The 18,730-nt window shown below is 46.3% G+C and overlaps 1 protein-coding gene across 8 annotated transcripts in view; it reads right to left on the reverse strand.

Moving 5' to 3' along the window:
- LOC123765891 (phosphatase and actin regulator 2) overlaps positions 1-18,730 on the reverse strand; it is a 568,756-nt gene that overhangs the window by 338,024 nt on the left and 212,002 nt on the right. The gene's annotated exons all lie outside the window — the stretch shown is intronic.

The raw sequence follows: 18,730 nt of genomic DNA on the forward strand, positions 1-18,730 counted from the left end.
CCACATTCATTGATGAGTTACTAGACACCACTAGACACTAGGACCTTCTCTTCCACCCCCACACCCCCTACACCCTACTATATTATGGCCACACTAACCCACGGTGGGGGTGTGGCTCCCCCCACACTGCCACACCCACACCACCACGCCCACCCCCATGACCAGCCCATCACCGCCACAGCCCATGCAACCGGTGGTATTTTCACCCCCCCCTACCATGGTCCCAGCACCCCCATGACCCCCCCCCCCACCCCAGCCATGCAGCGGCGACATCCTCAAACTTCAAAATGAATCTACGTCCAGTCTTCACCTTGCCGCAGTGACCGCTTGGCACCGCGCGGGCCGGTCTCCCAGCTGTGGTGACGGGCTGGTCTCCCAGCTGTGGTGACGGGCTGGTCTCCCAGCTGTGGTGACGGGCCGGTCTCCCAGCTGTGGTGACGGGCCGGTCTCCCAGCTGTGGTGACGGGCCGGTCTCCCAGCTGTGGTGACGGGCCGGTCTCCCAGCTGTGGAGACGGGCCGGTCTCCCAGCTGTGGTGACGGGCCGGTCTCCCAGCTGTGGTGACGGGCCGGTCTCCCAGCTGTGGTGACGGGCCGGTCTCCCAGCTGTGGAGACGGGCCGGTCTCCCAGCTGTGGTGACGGGCCGGTCTCCCAGCTGTGGTGACGGGCCGGTCTCCCAGCTGTGGTGACGGGCCGGTCTCCCAGCTGTGGTGACGGGCCGGTCTCCCAGCTGTGGTGACGGGCCGGTCTCCCAGCTGTGGTGACGGGCCGGTCTCCCAGCTGTGGTGACGGGCCGGTCTCCCAGCTGTGGAGACGGGCCGGTCTCCCAGCTGTGGTGACGGGCCGGTCTCCCAGCTGTGGTGACGGGCCGGTCTCCCAGCTGTGGTGACGGGCCGGTCTCCCAGCTGTGGTGACGGGCCGGTCTCCCAGCTGTGGTGACGGGCCGGTCTCCCAGCTGTGGTGACGGGCCGGTCTCCCAGCTGTGGTGACGGGCCGGTCTCCCAGCTGTGGTGACGGGCCGGTCTCCCAGCTGTGGTGACGGGCCGGTCTCCCAGCTGTGGTGACGGGCCGGTCTCCCAGCTGTGGTGACGGGCCGGTCTCCCAGCTGTGGTGACGGGCCGGTCTCCCAGCTGTGGTGACGGGCCGGTCTCCCAGCTGTGGTGACGGGCCGGTCTCCCAGCTGTGGTGACGGGCCGGTCTCCCAGCTGTGTTGACGGGCCGGTCTCCCAGCTGTGGTGACGGGCCGGTCTCCGTGTAGCAGTAACGGCTGTGAAGCGGAGCAGTTTGGAGGGCAGGGTGGGGGGGAGGGCAGGAGACAAGAGAGAGAGCGCAGCGTGCCCGCGGGGCCCTGAACCCTGCCCTCAGGGCCCTCAGGGCCCGCCTCTCCTTCCTCCAACACCGCCACCAGACCACGGACCATGGCGGCTTGTCTCCTCTCAAACATTTACTGGAGCAGGGGGTGGTGCTGGGGGTGGTGCTGGGGGGTGGTGCTGGGGGGTGGTGCTAGGGGATGGTGCTGGGGGTGGTGCTGGGGGGTGGTTCTGGGGGTGGTGCTAGGGGTGGTGCTGGAGCTGGAACAGACGGGTGCCCACTGTTTGTTGGAGCAGGGGCAAGTGGAGGGGGGGGGGGGGACCACCACCACAACATCACCAACACTACTGTTGATTGACAGTTGAGAGGCGGGACCAAAGAGCCAGAGCTCAACCCCCCCACAAGCACAATTCGGCGAGTCCAACTACCACACCACCACCACAACATCACCACTTAAAGCGGATAAACTTCTTGACTTGCATTAAGAGAGAAGTCACGGCGGGCAAACTTAACAGAGTTCCATAGAAGTTCCCCAACACGGGACACGAGAAGGAAGGCTGGGTACAGTGTCCGTCACTGATGGTGCCGCAGCCAGAGGCCCTGAACTAGGAAGGGGAATACCTCGTGGGCAGAAAACAGAGGTCGAAACGGGGGTTGAGCTCTGGCTCTTTCGGCCCGCCTCTCAACTGTCAAACAATCAACTGTTTTTTTCACACATATACACACTTTTAGGAAGCAGCCCGTAACAGCTGTCTAACTCCCAGGTACCTATTTACTGCAAGGTGATAGGGGCATCAGGGTGAAAGAAACTCTGCCCACTTGTTTTCCGCAATCGCCAGGGATCGAACCCCGGTCCCCAGGATTACGAGTCCTGTGTGGGAACCGACCTGTGAGATTTATATTTATTTAATTTATATGAATTTATATTTACGTTAATTTATATACTTCGATAGCAATTTGTATAATGTTAAGTGGACTGTATTTCTGCAATAATCTCTTAATCTCACAAATCGATCCTCTACACATTAGGGGGGGGGTTATTAAATTATATATATGCAGCCAATCAAACTACAGTATTAACTACATACATTGAAAAGGTTCCTTATCTTATAGTACAGCAGGTTAGTCCACCAGGTATAACTAGGGTGTAGACACCAAATTATCCTCTTTGAGGTAGCTTCCTCACCCAGTAACTGGTGCACAAAGTCTTCCATCCTCGTCTTGACCTGTCAAAAGTGCGCTAGCTGTGAAGCCAGAATCCTATATATGACAAGCTATATCAGAGAAAACACTATACAGTACATGGAACATTGAAGACCTGGCTTAATTACCTTTAGTTTGAGGCTTCCACGTGATCTAACCGGGTCACCCTATATCCTGACATTAATGGCCACAAATGATAGATAATGGGGTTTCGGATAGACACTTAACTTGAATTTGTAGACAGCGTGTTGACAATGGTACACCTTTGGTTTCCATAACACTACGTCCAAGTAAATTTAACAGGAGCTGAATTTGCTCCCGTGTGAGCCTCTGGTCTCGTATAAATAACAATGGCTGCCCTCCTCCTCACTCTGACGCCTGGCTTACATTGTCCACATTTCAGAAAGTGATAGAAGGGTCACATTTACTCTACTTTAATATTGATAATTAAGTTAATTTATATAAGATGGTTTTATGATGGTAAAGTCCAAAGACTAATGTATTTAAGAATAATTCCCAGCAAAATAGCTGGTGAATTATAATAGTATGTGGTGACGATATCCCGTTTTCTATAGACGGTAATTCCACTACAAGTTACGTTTTCTATGGGTAACTTGTTTATACAACACAGCTATTATCTGTATGATTATTAAATGGTGTCGGATTTTCCGACATCCTGAGAGCTGTCCACCAATAAATTCAATTTTAATAATAAGAGGACAGACTGGGAGAAAATAAACAGGGAACTTACAAACATTCAATGGGAAAATGTTCTAAGGAATAAAAATCCTACACAAGGAATAGAACAACTGACTTCTGAAGCATATGAAGTCTATCTGAAACATGTTCCTTTGAGGAAAGCCAGAAAGAGATCCAACGTAGAAAGAGAACGCAGACGACACTACAAAAGAAGAAAGAAGTTAACAGAAATGCTGAAGCAGACACGACTTTCCATACAAAGAAGGAATAATTTAAACAGGGAGATTGAAGAAATCGAACAGAGACTGAAGCATTCATATCAGATTGAAGAAAGGCAACTAGAACAGATAGCAATTCAAGAAATAAAGAAAAACCCAAATTATTTCTTCACATATGCGAAATCAAAAGCGAAAACCACTGCCAGTATTGGACCTATTCGTATTAGTGAAGGTTCATACACGGAGGATGACAAAGAAATTAGTGAAATCCTAAAAAGCAGTATGAGGACATGTTTAGCACCCCGATAATCAGCATGAAAGTGGAAGATTCGGACAATTTCTTTATGAATGATACTCAAACACCTGTAAATATAACTGATATCAACACGAGCGTGACAGATTTTGAAAGAGAAATTGACACTATGCCCATGCACTCAGCTCCAGGTCCAGACTCATGGAATTCAATATTTATAAAGAAATGCAAAGTGCCGGTATCACAGGCACTCAGTATAGTGTGGAGGAAGAGCTTGGACACGGGGGAGATACCAGATGCACTTAAAGCAGCAGACATAGCCCCTCTACACAAGGGTGGTAGCAAAGCATTGGCAAAGAATTATAGACCAGTTGCACTAACGTCCCACATAATAAAAGTATTTGAGAGAGTGATCAGGAGTCAGGTCACTAGATTCATGGAGACCAATGACCTCCACAATCCAGGCCAACATGGATTTAGAGCAGGAAGATCATGCCTCTCACAGCTACTTGACCACTATGACAAAATCACTGAGGCATTAGACATTAGAGGAAAAACATAATGCAGATGTGGTATACACAGACTTTGCAAAGGCATTCGACAAATGTGACCATGGAGTGATTGCACACAAAATGAGTTCAATGGGTATAACTGGTAAAGTAGGACGCTGGATACTCAATTTCCTGTCGAACAGAACACAAAGAGTAACAGCCAATCAAGTAAAATAGAGTCCGAGCGCAGTTAAAAGCTCTGTACCTCAAGGTACAGTCCTTGCACCACTGCTGTTCCTTATTCTCATATCAGATATAGACAAAAACACAAGTCACAGCTTCGTGTCATCCTTTGCAGATGAAACAAAAATCAGCATGAAAATTACCTCTGCTGAAGACATTGATAAACTACAAACAGATATTAACAAAGTTTTCGATTGGGCAGCAGAAAATAACATACCTGGTTGATGGGGTTCTGGGAGTTCTTCTATTCGCCAAGCCCGGCCCGAGGACAGGCTTGACTTGTGAGAGTTTGGTCCACCAGGCTGTTGCTTGGAGCGGCCCGCAGGCCCACATACCCACCACAGCCCGGTTGGTCCGGCACTCCTTGGAGGAATAAATCTAGTTTCCTCTTGAAGATGTCCACGGTTGTTCCGTCAATATTTCTTATGCTCGCTGGGAGGGTGTTGAACAACCGCGGACCTCTGATGTTTATACAGTGTTCTCTGATTGTGCCTATGGCACCTCTGCTCTTCACTGGTTCTATTCTGCATTTTCTTCCATATCGTTCACTCCAGTACGTTGTTATTTTACTGTGTAGATTTGGTACTTGGCCCTCCAGTATCTTCCATGTGTATATTATTTGATATCTCTCTCGTCTTCTTTCTAGTGAGTACATTTGGAGGGCTTTGAGACGATCCCAATAATTTAGGTGCTTTATTGCATCTATGCGTGCCGTATATGTTCTCTGTATTCCCTCTATTTCAGCAATCTCTCCTGCTCTGAAGGGGGAAGTGAGTACTGAGCAGTACTCAAGACGGGACAACACAAGTGACTTGAAGAGTACAACCATTGTGATGGGATCCCTGGATTTGAAAGTTCTCGTAATCCATCCTATCATTTTTCTGGCTGACGCAATATTTGCTTGGTTATGCTCCCTAAACGTTAGGTCGTCAGACATCTTTATTCCCAAATCCTTAACATGTTGCTTTCCTACTATGGGCAGATTCGATTGTGTTTTGTACCCAGTATTATGTTTAAGGTCCTCAGCCCACTGTTAAACATCATGTTATTGTCTGCTGCCCAGTCGAGAACTTTATTAATATCTGCTTGTAGTTTTTCAATGTCTTCAGCCGAGGCAGACCGCCTGCTCCAACACTGCAGGCCCGTGTACAGTACCAGCAGATCACCTGCCCCAACACTGCAGACACTTAATAAGAGCCCCAGAGGGTGACTGTGCCAGGTCACTGTGACCTGCAGTGGCTCTCACTGTCAGACTACCTCTATACTCCTCCCTGGTAGCCAGGTGTCAGCAAGGCGGACAGCCCGCCTACCACCATAACTCACAACTGTATTTCAAACTTGCACAACTTTCCACCAACTGTTTCCGCTCCGTCATTCACCCCTCCCCCCTCCCCCCCCTCGGACCACTCCACAACCCCCCCACCCCCCACCCCTACCTCCACCTCCCCAACCCCTCGAAAACAGAGACCGGAGCCCCGATGTGAGGTCTTTGTTGCCTGGTCAACACCCCTCAGTCCAGACCCACTGGCCGTGAACGCCGGCCCTCGGGGCTCGCGCTGCTGTCGTGGTCTGCTGACGCTGCTGACTAGACCTGCGGGAGGGACGGAGGGGTGAGCTTCGGCTCTTTGGTCCCGCCTCTCAACTGGTGGACAGGTTCCTGAGCCTACGGGGGGGGAGGAGCTCCATCAGCTATATTTGAATTGTTTGTAACTGAGTATGGAGTCTGCCTCCATCATAGAGGACACGGCAAACCTCCAGTCAGATGTAGATCAGGTCTTGCTATGGGCTACCGAAAATAATATGGGGCCAGATTCACAAAATGCACTTACGCAAGCATTTACGAACCTGTACATCTTTTCTCAATCTTTGGGGGCTTTGTTCCCAATTATTAAACAGTTAATGAGCTCGGAAGCACCAGGAGGCTGTTTATAACAATAACAACAGTTGATTGGCAAGTTTTCATGCTTGTAAACTGTTTAATAAATGTAACCAAAGCCGTCAAAGATTGAGGAAAGATGTACACGTTCGTAAGTGCTTGCGTAAGTGCTTTCGTGAATCTGGCCCATGGTGTTTAACGAAGATAAGTTCCAGCTCATGCGCTACGGAACAAATGAAAATATAAAAACAGAAACCACGTACAAAACTCGGACAAATCATAACATAGAACGAAAAGGCAATGTAAAGGATCTGGGTGTACTCATGTCGGAAGACTTTACCTTTAAAGAACACAATAAAGTAGCCGTCACAACTGCAAGAAAAATGACAGGTTGGATAACAAGAACCTTTCACACTAGAGATGCTATACCGATGATGATACTCTTCAAGACGCTTGTGCTCTCTAGAGTGGAGTACTGCTGCACAATGACAGCCCCTTTCAAAGCTGGAGAAATTACTGACCTGGAGAGCGTGCAGAGATCCTTTACTGCTAGAATCCCCTCAGTAAAACATTTAAACTATTTGGCCCGACTAGAGAGCCTAAACCTCTATTCTCTTGAGCGCAGGCGGGAGAGATACATAATAATTTACACGTGGAAAATAGTAGAGGGGCTGGTCCCAAACCTGCACACAGAAATAACATCACATGAGACCAGGAGGCATGGCAGGATGTGCAGAATACCCCCGTTGAAGAGCAGAGGTGCAACAGGTACTGCTAGTTTAAAGGGAGTCTACCGTGAGTTTACATACATACATACTGCTAGTTTAAGGGGAGTCTACCAGGAGTTTACATATCTACTGCTAGTTTAATGAGTATACTGTGAGTTTACATATCTACTGCTAGTTTAAGGGGAGTCTACCGTGAGTTTACATACATAGTTAGTTTATGGGGAGTCTACCGTGAGTTTACATACATACTGCTAGTTTATGGGGAGTCTACTGTGAGACTACACAGTTACTGCTAGTTTATAGGGAGTCTACCGTGAGTTTACACAGTTACTGTTAGTTCACAGGGAGTCTACCGTGAGGTTAGGAGGCCAGAGTTCATTTTGCCGGGGTTGACCGACTGACTTATCTATAGTTTGCATTTGTGATAATATTTATCGGGTGACTATCAGTAGTAGGGATGAGGGCGCCTGATACCGCCTTATCTCAGCTACTCCATATTAATGAGCTCACGTGTCTCACTGGTGTCAGGTATATGGGGCGAGCCATATTGGCGCCAGGCGTTAGGGTCAGCCATATTGGTGTCAGGTATTTGGGGGAAGCCATATTGATGTCTGATATTAGGAGGAAGCCATATTGGTGCATTGCAAAGTCTGTGTATACAACATCTGCATTTTGCTTTCTTCTAGGGCTTCTGTGATTTTGTCATAGTGGTTGAGTAACTGTGACAGACAGGATCTTCCCGCTCTAAATCCATGTTGTCCTGGGTTGTGTAGTTCATTATTTTCCATAAAACTAGAAAGTTGATTCCTAATCACTCTTTCAAACACTTTTATTATGTGTGATGTTAGTGCAACTGGCCTATAATTTTTTGCCAAGGCTTTACTACCCCCCTTGTGCAGAGGAGCTATATCTGCAGATTTAAGTGCTGCTGGTATCTCCCCTGTATCCAGGCTCTTTCTCCATATTACGCTGAGTGCTCTCGCTACTGGTACTTTACATTTCTTTATGGATATTGAATTCCATGAGTCGGGCCCAGGAGCTGAGTGCATGGGCATGTTGTTAATTTATCTTTCAAAGTCTTCCGAGTTTGTGGTAATATCCGTTATATTATCAGAGTTTGGAATATTGTTCATATAGAAGCCGTCACAATCTTGAACATCCATGTTGTTTATTGGACTGGTAAACAGAGCCTCATACTGGCCAATATGGGAGTGGGCATTATCACTGTCATCCTCTGTGTATGAACACAAACTTCTATATATACGTCCAATACTCGAGGAGGTTCTGGATTTTGATTTTGTATGTGTACACATATTTTGGACTTTTTTTTTATATCTTGTATTACTTTCTGTTCCATTTGAGTGTCTTCAGTGTGGCATGATTGCTGTTCTTCTGTTCTATTTCTTCCATCTCCCTGTTTACTGCACCTCTTCCTTGTTGGGACATCCGTACAACCTGGCTCCTTCGATAGTACACCGCATTTTGACGTATAACCCCCACCCCCACCCCCGTAAGGCTATTAACTGATATGCCAAATCACATCAAGTTTGCGGCTCGCAAAATTAATGTGATGTTCCGTTTTCTATTGATGGCTCCTGGGTTTGTTAGGTTCGGGCACTTTAGTACATCACTTTAGTGACGTTCTAAACGCTCGAGAGGACGGGCTGGTTCGTGTCCGCTTAAGTAACTCCTCTGTGATACTGTGTTTCAGAGATATGCATAGTCTGGAGGCATACTTACTAGGCCTCGTACCACAGACACACCTGCCTGGGGTCTGGCCCCACACCTGCTTGGTGTGTGGTCCACACCTGCCTGGTGTGTGGACCCACACCTGCCTGGTGTGTGGTCCCACACCTGCTTGGTGTGTGGTCCACACCTGCCTGGTGTGTGGTCCCACACCTGCCTGGTGTGTGGTCCACACCTGCCTGGTGTGTGGTCCCACATCTGCCTGGTGTGTGGTCCACACCTGCCTGGTGTGTGGTCCACACCTGACTGGTGTGTGGTCCACACCTGCCTGGTGTGTGGTCCACACCTGCCTGGTGTGTGGTCCCACACCTGCCTGGTGTGTGGTCCACACCTGACTGGTGTGTGGTCTACACCTGCCTGGTGTGTGGTCCACACCTGCCTGGTGTGTGGTCCCACACCTGCCTGGTGTGTGGTCCCACACCTGCCTGGTGTGTGGTCCCACACCTGCCTGGTGTGTGGTCCACACCTGCCTGGTGTGTGGTCCACACCTGACTGGTGTGTGGTCCACACCTGACTGGTGTGTGGTCCACACCTGTCCTTAGGTTACTCACCTCAGCTCCTCACAAGACGCCTCACCATCTTACCTGTGGAAAATAATACACATAAATATACATAATGAATAACTACACATCAATACATACAACGAATAAGTATACATAAATGCATACAATACATAGCCAGACATTGTTAAGAGCAATGGAGTGGGTCTGTATATTAGGGAAGACCTTGTATGCTCGGAGCTCCTAAACGTTACAAATGAGGTGGTAGAGGTACTGGGATTAAAAATAGAGAAAATAAATTTAGTGATTATACTAATATACAAACCGCCAGATGCAACGGCTGAGGAATTCACAGAACAGATAAGCAAAATAGAGAATAGGCTTGATAATTTGGAGAACCCGATACCTGATATTATTTTCCTAGGTGACTTCAACTTGCCTAGTCTCAGGTGGAAAATAGCAAACAATAATATTATACCAGGAAATCTATCAGGACCTAACCAACCACAGATTAGAGAACTACTTAGATTCTGTGACAAATTTTCACTCAATCAGCAGATATCGGAGCCAACGAGAAATGAAAATATTCTAGATCTGGTCTTTACGAACAATGAAGACATTATCAGAGACATTACGATATCAGATACCACATACTCAGATCACAAACTCATTGAAGTGCAAACGACTATCAATACTCAGAATAGACCTAAAACGTTGATAAAGCGAGAGGGGCTATTCAGTAAATTCAATTTTAATAATAAAAGGATAGACTGGGAGATAATAAACAGGGAACTTACAAACATTCCATGGGGAACTGTTCTAAATAATACAAGTCCTACAGAAGGAATAGAAAAACTTACTTCAGAAGCGTATCAAGTCTGTCTGAAACATGTTCCTTTGAGGAAAGCCAGAAAGAGATCTAACGTAGAAAGAGAACGCAGACGACACTATAAACGCAGGAAAAAAATAACGGAACTGCTTATGCAGACACGAATTTCCCGTCAAAGAAGGAATAATTTAAATAGGGAGATTGAAGAAATCGAGCGGAAATTGAAACACTCATATGAAACTGAAGAAAGGCAGTTAGAACAGAAAGCAATTCAGGAAATAAAGAAAAATCCAAAATATTTTTTCTCATATGCGAAATCAAAAGCAAAAACCACTGCCAGTATTGGACCTATTCGTACAAGTGAAGATTCATACACGGAGGATGACAAAGAAATTAGTGAAATCCTAAAAAAGCAGTATGGGGACATGTTTAGCACTCCAATAAACAACATGAAGGTGGAAGATCCAGACAATTTCTTTATGCGGGATATTCAAACCCCGGTAAATATAACTGATATAAACACGAGCGCACTAAATTTTGAAAAAGAAATTGAAAACATGCCCATGCACTCGGCCCCAGGTCCAGACTCATGGAATTCAATATTTATAAAGAAATGCAAAGTGCCGGTAGCACAGGCACTCAGTATAGTGTGGAGGAAGAGCTTGGACACGGGGGAGATACCAGATGCACTTAAAGTAGCAGACATAGCCCCTCTACACAAGGGAGGGAGCAAAGCATTGGCAAAAAATTATAGACCAGTTGCACTAACATCGCACATCATAAAAGTATTTGAGAGAGTGATTAGGAGTCAGGTCACCAATTTCATGGAGACCAATGACCTTCATAACCCAGGCCAACATGGATTTCGAGCGGGAAGATCGTGCCTCTCACAGCTACTTGAGCACTACGACAAAGTCACTGAGGCATTAGAAGAGAAACAGAATGCTGATGTGATATACACGGACTTCGCAAAGGCTTTCGATAAATGTGACCATGGCGTGATAGCACACAAAATGAAGTCAATGGGAATAACCGGTAAAGTAGGACGCTGGATACTCAGTTTTCTGTCAAACAGGACTCAGCGAGTAACTGTCAACCATATAAAATCTAGTCCAAGTGCAGTGAAAAGCTCTGTACCTCAGGGTACAGTCCTTGCACCACTGCTTTTCCTTATTCTCATATCAGATATAGACAAAAATACAAGTCACAGCTTCGTATCATCCTTTGCAGATGACACAAAAATCAGTATGAAAATTACCTCGGCTGAGGACATTGAAAAACTTCAAGCTGATATTAATAAAGTTTTCGACTGGGCATCAGAAAATAACATGATGTTTAACAGTGATAAATTCCAGGTACTCAGGTACGGTAAAAATGAGGACCTTAAACATAATACAGAGTACAAAACACAATCAAATGTACCCATAGTAGGAAAACAGCATGTAAAGGATTTGGGAATAATAATGTCTGACGACCTAACGTTTAAGGAGCATAACCAAGCAAATATTGCGTCAGCCAGAAAAATGATAGGATGGATTACGAGAACTTTCAAATCCAGGGATCCCATCACAATGGTTGTACTCTTCAAGGCACTTGTGTTGTCCCGTCTTGAGTACTGCTCAGTACTCACTTCCCCCTTCAAAGCAGGAGAGATTGCTGAAATAGAGGGAATATAGAGAACATATACGGCACGCATAGACGCAATAAAGCACCTAAATTATTGGGATCGTCTCAAAGCCCTCCAAATGTACTCACTAGAAAGAAGACGAGAGAGATATCAAATAATATACACCTGGAAGATACTGGAGGGCCAAGTACCAAATCTACACAGTAAAATAACAACGTACTGGAGTGAACGACATGGAAGAAAATGTAGAATAGAACCAATGAAGAGCAGAGGTGCCATAGGCACAATATAGAGAACACTGTATAAACATCAGAGGTCCGCGGTTGTTCAACGTCCTCCCAGCAAGCATAAGAAATATTGCCGGAACAACCGTGGACATTTTCAAGAGGAAACTAGATTTATTCCTCCAAGGAGTGCCGGACCAACCGGGCTGTGGTGGGTATGTGGGCCTGCGGGCCGCTCCAAGCAACAGCCTGGTGGACCAAACTCTCACAAGTCGAGCCTGGCCTCGGGCCGGGCTTGGGGAGTAGACGAACTCCCAGAACCCCATCAACCAGGTATCAACCAGGTAGCAGCTGTCAGGAAGCTGCATCTTCCTCTCCACACCTCCCGCAGCTGACTTGTGACGTCACGGCCTACACCCGCAGCTGACTTGTGACGTCAGAGTCTACACCCGCAGCTGAGTATTCACCTAGTTGTACTCACCTAGTTGTACTTGCGGGGTTGAGCTCTGGCTCTTTGGTCCCGCCTCTCAACTGTCAATGAACTGGTGTACAGATTCCTGAGCCTACTGGGCTCTATCATATCTACATTGTAAACTGTGTATGGAGTCAGCCTCCACCACATCACTGCCTAATGTATTCCATCTGTTAACTACTCTGACACTGAAAAAGTTCTTTCTTCTAACGTCTCTGTGGCTCATCTGGGTACTAAGTTTCCACCTGTGTCCCCTTGTTCGCGTACCACCCGTGCTGAAGAGTTTGTCCCTGTCCACCCTGTCAATTCCTCTGAGAATTTTATATGTGTAGATCATGTCTCCTCTTACTCTTCTATTTTCCAGGGATGTGAGGTTTAGTTCCCGTAGTCTTTCCTCGTGGCTCATGCCTCTCAGTTCCGGGACGAGCCTGGTGGCATACCTCTGAATCTTCTCTAACATCGTCTTGTGTTTAACTAGGTATGGACTCTAGGCTGGAGCTGCATACTCCAGGATTGGTCTGACATAAGTGGTATACAGGGTCCTGAACTGGTTCCTTACACAAGGTTCTAAAGGCAGTTCTTATGTTGGCCAGTCTAGCATATTCCGCTGATGATATCCTTTTGATGTGGGCCTCTGGAGACAATTTCGATGTGATATCAACCCCCAGATAACGTCATGGAGTTACGCGCTCAGCTGAGTAATGACGTCATGGTGCTATATTATCAGCTGAGTGATGACGTCACCGTTCAACACCCCAGCTGAGCTATGACATCACGCGCTTCACCCTCAGCAGAGTGATGACGTCACGGTGCTAGACCATACATTGAGTGATGACGTCATGATGGTAAGCCTTACTCTACTAGTTTTACACACAGGAGGGTACAGGAGCAGACGACTGCTGACTCCTGTTAGCAGGCTGAGAGCTTTCCCTTCCCATAGCTCACGGTAAGCCTTACCCTACTAGTTTACACACAGGAGGGTACAGGAGCAGACGACTGCTGACTCCTGTTAGCAGGCTTAGAGCTTTCCCTTCCCATAGCTCACGGTAAGCCTTACCCTACTAGTTTACACACAGGAGGGTACAGGAGCAGACGACTGCTGACTCCTGTTAGCTGGCTGAGAGCTTTCCCTTCCCATAGTTCATGGTAAGCCTTACCCTACTAGTTTACACTGTAACACGACCCGCCAATAGGTTTACCTTCCAAGTCCCTAGTTACTGCTGGGTGAAGAGCAGCAAACAGTTATGGATGAGAGCCACTCAATGTCCTTCCCTGAGACTGAGTCCAGTAACATCGATTGTAAGGCGAGGACGTAGACAACTGTGCTACAGAGTGAGGCTGCCAGTCATCTTTCCTGTGTAAGATACGAGATAATATATCCTCCATAAAGGAGGAAATAAGGCAGAGGCAACAAATAATAGACCGATAACACTAACATCACACATCTTAAAAATCTTTGAGAGAGTGCTAAGAAGTAAGATCACAAAATACATGGAATCACAGCATCTCCATAACCCCGGACAACATGGTTTCAGAACAGGGCGCTCTTGCCTGTCGCAGTTGCTGGACCACTATGATATGGCATTAGATGCTATGGAAGACAAACAAAACGCTGATGTAATTTACACAGATTTCGCAAAAGCTTTTGATAAATGTGACCATGGTGTTATTGCGCATAAAATGCGTTCAAAAGGAATTACCGGGAAAATAGGCAGCGTGATCTACAATTTCCTGACTGACAGAACCCAATGTGTAATAGTCAACAAAATAAAATCCAGCCCATCAACCGTGAAGAGTTCAGTCCCCCAGGGTACTGTGCTTGCTCCAGTACTTTTTCTCATCCTCATATCGGACATAGACAAGGACACAACCTATAGCACTGTATCATCCTTTGCAGATGACACTAGGATTTTCATGAGAGTAGACAACATAGAGGACACGGCAAACCTCCTGTCAGATGTAAATCAGGTCTTTCTGTGGGCTACAGAAACAATACGGGATTTAACGAAGATAAGTTCCAGCTCATGCGCTATGGAACAAATGAAAATATAAAAACGGAAACCACGTACAAAACTCAGGCAAATCATAACATAGAACGAAAAGGCAATGTAAAGGATCTGGGTGTACTCATGTCGGAAGACCTTACCTTTAAAGAACACAATAAAGTAGCCGTCACAACTGCAAGAAAAATGACAGGTTGGATAACAAGAACTTTTCACACTAGAGATGCTATACCGATGATGATACTTTTCAGTACGCTTGTGCTCTCTAGAGTGGAGTACTGCTGCACAATGACAGCCCCTTTCAAAGCTGGAGAAATTGCTGACCTGGGGAGCGTGCAGAGATCCTTTACTGCTAGAATCCACTCATTAAAACATCTACACTATTGGGACCGACTAAAGAGCCTAAATCAGTATTCTCTTGAGCGCAGGCGGGAGAGATACATAATAATTTACACGTGGAAAATAGTAGAGGGGCTGGTCCCAAACCTGTACACAGAAATAACATCACACGAGACCAGGAGGCATGGCAGGATGTGCAGAATACCCCCGTTGAAAAGCAGAGGTGCAACAGGTACTCTGAGAGAAAACTCTATCAACATCAGAGGTCTGAGACTGTTCAACACGCTTCCACTACACATAAGGGACATAACTGGCCGATCCCATACACTTGTGTTGTCCCGTCTCGAGTACTGCTCAGTACTCACTTCCCCCTTCAGAGCAGGAGAGATTGCTGAAATAGAGGGAATACAGAGAACATATACGGCACGCATAGACGAGATAAAGCACCTAAATTATTGGGATCGTCTCACAGCTCTCCAAATGTACTCACTAGAAAGAAGACGAGAGAGATACCAAATAATATACACGTGGAAAATACTGAAGGGCCAGGTCCCAAATCTACACAGTAAAATAACAACGTACTGGAGTGAACGATATGGAAGAAAATGCAGAATAGAACCAGTGAAGAGCAGAGGTGCCATAGGCACAATCAGAGAACACTGTATAAACATCAGAGGTCCGCGGTTGTTCAACGTCCTCCCAGCGAGCATAAGAAATATTGCCGGAACAACCGTGGACATCTTCAAGAGGAAACTGGATAGTTTCCTCCAAGGAGTGCCGGACCAACCGGGCTGTGGTGGGTATGTGGGCCTGCGGGCCGCTCCAAGCAACAGCCTGGTGGACCAAACTCTCACAAGTCAAGCCTGGCCTCGGGCGTGGCTTGAGGAGTAGAACAACTCCCAGAACCCCATCAACCAGGTATCAACCAGATAACCAGTGTTCAAGAGAGAACTTGACAAATACCTCCAAAGGATACCTGATCAACCAGGGTGTGACTCATACGTCAGGCTGCGAGCACCCGCGTCCAACAGCCTGGTTGACCAGTCCAGCAACCAGGACTGGTCAACAAGGCCTAGCCGATGACCGGGCCGCGGGGACGCTGAGCCCCGAAATCATGGCAAGATAACCGCCAGGTAGGTGTGGGCAGAATCGACCAGTCCGGTAAAAATGCGATGTATGAGGACAATTCAAAACATCATTATATGGACGTTTTCTATACATCGGCGTCGGCAGGTTAGGTCGGTTGCTTGGGTTCATACGTTCCTGGTTCAACCCGTTCTCGCAAATTTAATAAGTCAATATTGACTTATTAAATATGTGCATAGGTGACATACTTAACATACTAGTTTACCTTGAAAAGCTTCATAGAAAACACCGACCTTACCTAACCTTCTTAGTATGTTAAGATAAGCATCTTATTGCTTCGTAATTACAATTATTACTTAACCTATACCTATAATAGGTTAAGTAACAATTGTAATTACGAAGCTATAAGATGCTTATTTTAACATACTAAGTAGGTTAGGTAAGGTCGGTGTTTTCTATGAAGCTTTTCAAGGTAAACTATTATGTTAAGTATGTCACCTATGCACATATTTAATAAGTCAATATTGACTTAATTTGCGAGAACGGGTTGCCTGGTTAGACAGAGCAGTTGTAGTTTCCCAGCGGTCCACCTGGGGGTTGGGGGGTTTGCAGGGGGGGGGGTTTGCAGGGGGGGGGGGGTTGCCTAGGGGGGGGGGGGTTGCCTAGGGGGGGGTTGCCTAGGGGGGGGTTTCCTAGGGGGAGGTTGCCTAGGGGGGGAGGGATGCAGGGGGGTTGTTGCAGGGGGGGGGGGGGGAAGGGTGGAAGATCCTGTCCCACCCAGGAATTCCCACACCCTCCCACCACACCCGTTTTCTTTGGCTCTGTCCTTGATAGAGCGAACTGGCTCTTGTGTGTACTCCCCTAGTTGTGCTTGCGGGGGGGTTGAGCTCTGGCTCTTTGGTCCCGCCTCTTAACTGTCAGTCAACTGACTGTATGTGTATTATATATTATAATATATATATATATATATATATATATATATATATATATATATATATATATATATATATATATATATATATATATATATGTCGTACCTAATAGCCAGAACGCACTTCTCAGCCTACTATGCAAGGCCCGATTTGCCTAGTAAGCCAAGTTTTCATGAATTGTTTTTCGACTACCTAACCTACCTAACCTAACCTAACCTAACTTTTTCGGCTACCTAACCTAACCTTACCTATAAAGATAGGTTAGGTTAGGTTAGGTAGGGTTGGTTAGGTTCGGTCATATATCTACGTTAATTTTAACTCCAATAAAAAAAAATTGACCTCATACATAATGAAATGGGTAGCTTTATCATTTCATAAGAAAAAAATTAGAGAAAATATATTAATTCAGGAAAACTTGGCTTATTAGGCAAATCGGGCCTTGCATAGTAGGCTGAAAAGTGCGTTCTGGCTACTAGGTACGACATATATATATATATATATATATATATATATATATGTATATATATATATATATATATATATATATATATATATATATATATATATATATATATATATATATATATATATATATATATGTGTGTGTGTGTTGTACCTAGTAGCCAGAACGTCGTACTTGGCCTACTATGCAAGCCCCGATTTGCCTAATAAGCCAAGTTTTCTTGAATTTATATAGACCACGTTTGACCCCCCTGGTACACCAGGGGTGGTGGTAGACCAGGTCTGACCCCCCTGGTACACCTGGGGTGGTGGTAGACCAGGTCTGTCCACCCTGGTACACCAGGGGTGGTGGTAGACCAGGTCTGACCCCCCTGGTACACCAGGGGTGGTGGTAGACCAGGTCTGACCCCCCTGGTACACCTGGGGTGGTAGACCAGGTCTGACCCCCCTGGTACACCAGGGGAGGTGGTAGACCAGGTCTGACCCCCCTGGTACACCTGGGGTGGTGGTAGACCAGGTCTGTCCACCCTGGTACACCAGGGGTGGTGGTAGACCAGGTCTGACCACCCTGGTACACCAGGGGTGGTAGTAGACCAGGTCTGGGTTATGATTTATCAAGCACTTGAATGCCCAGCTACGAAACCTGTACATCTTTACAAAGTCATCATTGCTTAGTCTGCATTTATTAAATAGGTTATGAGCTTCAAAACTTAACAAAACAAGGTTATAATTGCTGTGTACAACCCCGTAGCGCCTCCGTGCTTATAAACTGAGCCGCGACGGAAGAAAGATGTACATGCTTCGTAAGTAGACGTGTAAATACCTGATGCATCCTGACCCTTGAGTAGCAGATGTCTTGAAGACAGTTAGCTCGAAAATGACATTGTGGTCAAGGAATGTGTGAGTGTGTTGGATCCAGGACCTAGATCACGAAGCTCCAAGTATTTCTTCTTAAGAAGGTGTGTTACGAAGGTTCCTAAGTATGCCCTAAGATGATGCTTACGTGCGATTCAGTTAGGTATTCTTACGAAGATATTTGGGTTTTGGGTCTGGTTCACCTGCATGCCGACAGAGGTCACTACTGTGTTTCCTTTGGCCAATCAGAGAGCAGGCAACATTCTTCATCTTAAAGATTTAGCCAATCACGACGCTGGTTTATCGGAGCTCTACTGCCCCCTATTTACGTCGAATTTTCTTATAAAATTAGTATATTTCGAAGTAAAACATTGTTTTTTCAGCTTCTACAGGCAGCACCGACATTGTAGTAAACAAATATGTTACATTTGTTGTTTACCTACGTAATTCTAAGAGATACTGTGTAGCTGTCCTTGTTGCTCGGAAGATGCGCTGACAATTATTGTATATATTTACCTGAATTTACCCAAGAGCCACTAACTATCTAGTGGCCTCGACGAGGACAGAATGCCGGCGGCTTGTTAAAGGGCCCACCAATTGTCTTAATGATATTTTTTAGCTGGATTTTGACAGT

The sequence above is a fragment of the Procambarus clarkii genome, chromosome 37 (genome assembly GCF_040958095.1).
Source record: "Procambarus clarkii isolate CNS0578487 chromosome 37, FALCON_Pclarkii_2.0, whole genome shotgun sequence".
Taxonomy (NCBI): domain Eukaryota; kingdom Metazoa; phylum Arthropoda; class Malacostraca; order Decapoda; family Cambaridae; genus Procambarus; species Procambarus clarkii.